Consider the following 2,872-nt stretch of genomic DNA (forward strand, 5'->3'; position numbering starts at 1 on the left):
TCAAATAAGGAACATTAGAAGATATTCAAGAAAGATTTATGAAAGTGATCTATATGTTAGATATTAAGGAACTGTATATCAGTTATCCTTGTATCTACCCCAACTCATTCGAATTCTATGAGATGGTGGTTACTCTGGGGTGGAGGAGTTATTCTATAATAATTCAAGCTCTACCAAAGAAGATTTATAACTTTGTAAATTCGAAATTACCAGAAAGTTATATTACTGAAGAAAAGTCTACGCTGTATTATCTCAATTCCGTATTTTAAAATATGAGAGATATGTCTTCTATTTATTCAGATGTACTTTAAAACAGTAAGGATTTCAGTATCTCTTGATGAGTAAAGCATATAGTAAAGGATGTTTCGTAAATGTATTTATGAACTAGTTTCCAGAAGTTTGGGTGGATTCAAATATACTACACTTGATCTGAAGATCAAGACATCAAATTGATTTATTTGCACAGTTTTTTTTATGTTAGTGCAAGTGGGAGTTTGTTGGGTTTTTTGTGCCTTAAATAAAACCCTTTACAATCTGATTAGTTATCAATATAAGAAACTTGAAGTGATTTATGTTTGCACTTCTGTAGTGAAAGGCGAGGAACCATGCAACTTATATATAGGCTTTCGTTGCTGCTCGAGCATTTTTAAAGCCTGCCATGCTTTGGTCAATCCCTCCAGCCGCAGGAGCTGGGGCTGCTACAACTATGGGACTCGCAACTACTGCGGCAAGATTTGCTGGGACATTAATCCCAGTGGTCGCGATCGGCGCGGCAGGCGGGTTATTATAAGTATTGGCACCCTGATCGTCCGCATGGGGATCACGGAGTGTCTCAGTATTATGTGGGACGCGAGAGCGTGCCCTGAAAACTGCGTTGAGGTGATCACACAGATCACCTCGGTGTACCTGATAACGTCCTCCCTGTTGTGTCTGTACAGAGCCGGACCTTGTGTACCTGCTTGGAGTGTGACCATGCGATGACGAGGAGGCTGACTCTGCGTCGTTGTCTCTTGATGGTCGGCTGCGAGGATTACGGCGTTCAGGATCTTCATCAACTTGTGTGCTTTGGTTTGAATACCTTGCGGATTGATCCCTCGACGTTGGATGGTTCAGGTCCAGACCTTCAGGGTTTGTTCTTCGTTCCCTGTGTACACGGTTAGTATGACGTCTAGAAGTCGTTACCTGAGGGTTATCGGTGCGAATAGCAGGAACTCGAGGAGGGCGTCGGGCTCGGTTTTGTCCATCTACTTCGGCCTGTAGTGCACGCAGTTGATCCTGAATCGCAACATATTGATCAGTGGTGAGCTGGATCATTCCCTCGGATACCACCGCCGGAGTGACGGGGGGAAAATGCATGGTTGCTGGTGGTGTGGATGCGTCCCCAACTTGAGGGTCAGTCGTTTCTGGGAATAGGTTGAGAGGTATGATATTGCTTCTCCCTACTCCGCCGTTAATGACGTCCACAGGTGGTGCTCCAGCTCCAGATAATGGTACGTTCATCATCCTAATGTTGATGGACCCGTTGTTAGCTCCGTTGGCGTGATTTCCAGCCATGATGATATTTTTTTTGAAATGAATGAAATCTTAGTCGTTTCCCACAGACGGCGCCAAATGTTTTCGAGTGAATTTCGCAACACCAAATTATATTATTTTATTAATACGAAAGAGAATTTTATGGGTAATGACAAGTGCGAGTATTCAACCTAGAATGGCGAGTACTCGACTGGGAACGGGAAAACAATCAACAAACTGGAAAATAACAGTAAGACAGAGAATTATAGTGGTTCAGTCAGATTATGATCTGCTTAGTCCACTGTAGCAAAGGATTCGTCGGTGCCATTTCATGGTGGATCACCTCTTTATATACAAAGCAGGTGTCCAATCGGTTACACAAGGATCACATTCATTGTTAATCCATTATTTACATATTGAATTGCAATAATTAAACCCAAGCAACGTTAACATTAATAAATGAACGACAGTTACTAAGTCCATCAACGTGTGCGTCTTCCGCATCTGCGAGTTGACCGTTCATGTTCCGTTGTTGAGCTCGCAGGGTCATTAGTACGTTTGGAACGTCTGCGCCCTTAGGTAATTGCCTCTTGTAGACATCGCATGTCGAGCTGATAGAACCTAGACATGCGAGTCTATATCGGTTTATCAAGGCTATTGGATCGTAGAGACCAAATCGCATCATAGAGAGTTGATCTCTATGCTTTCGCAGAAATATATAGAGGATACTCGCATATGTCCTGACACATGCGAGTTGGATCCGTCCTGTATAATGTGAGTTAAAGTTATGCGATTCGACTTAGGTCGTACTCGCAGTATCTCGCTGGTTTTATCCTGGGCGAGGCTAAAACATCGAGGAGTCTCTCATGGACAATTCAGCTTTCATTGGAAATCTGAATACACGTGTCCTTTAAATAGGAGTCTGGTCTCGAGTTTCTAGGTGAGAGAAATCTCACTATAACACATGCCCCTAGTTTCGTGATGTGACAGGCGCGGTCACAGAAGGAAACTATTACTCGAGAGACAGGTGAAGGGTTATCACGAGGAGGTGACCTTTCGGTTGTCCCATCGAGGGTTTCGAAAAATGACGGCTGTAATTATTACCTTTTATTGCATTTATGGTGCCACGTCACTAAAACTCCTCGGTTTTCGTGTAGGCGTGGCCATGGTTGGCCGTTGGATTGGGCGACCTTAGGCATCCCAGTCGCCACGTGTCGTGATCCCAATTAATGAGGGATATGGGTATTTAAACCCTTTGATACGAATCAAATTCCCTATTTTTCCCTCTCGTTTCTTAACTTCCTTTCTCCCTTACAGAAACTTCAAAAACCATTCTCACTTTTTGCTCAGATTTCTATCG

This window comes from Cannabis sativa, chromosome 5 (genome assembly GCF_029168945.1).
Source record: "Cannabis sativa cultivar Pink pepper isolate KNU-18-1 chromosome 5, ASM2916894v1, whole genome shotgun sequence".
Lineage (NCBI taxonomy): Eukaryota > Viridiplantae > Streptophyta > Magnoliopsida > Rosales > Cannabaceae > Cannabis > Cannabis sativa.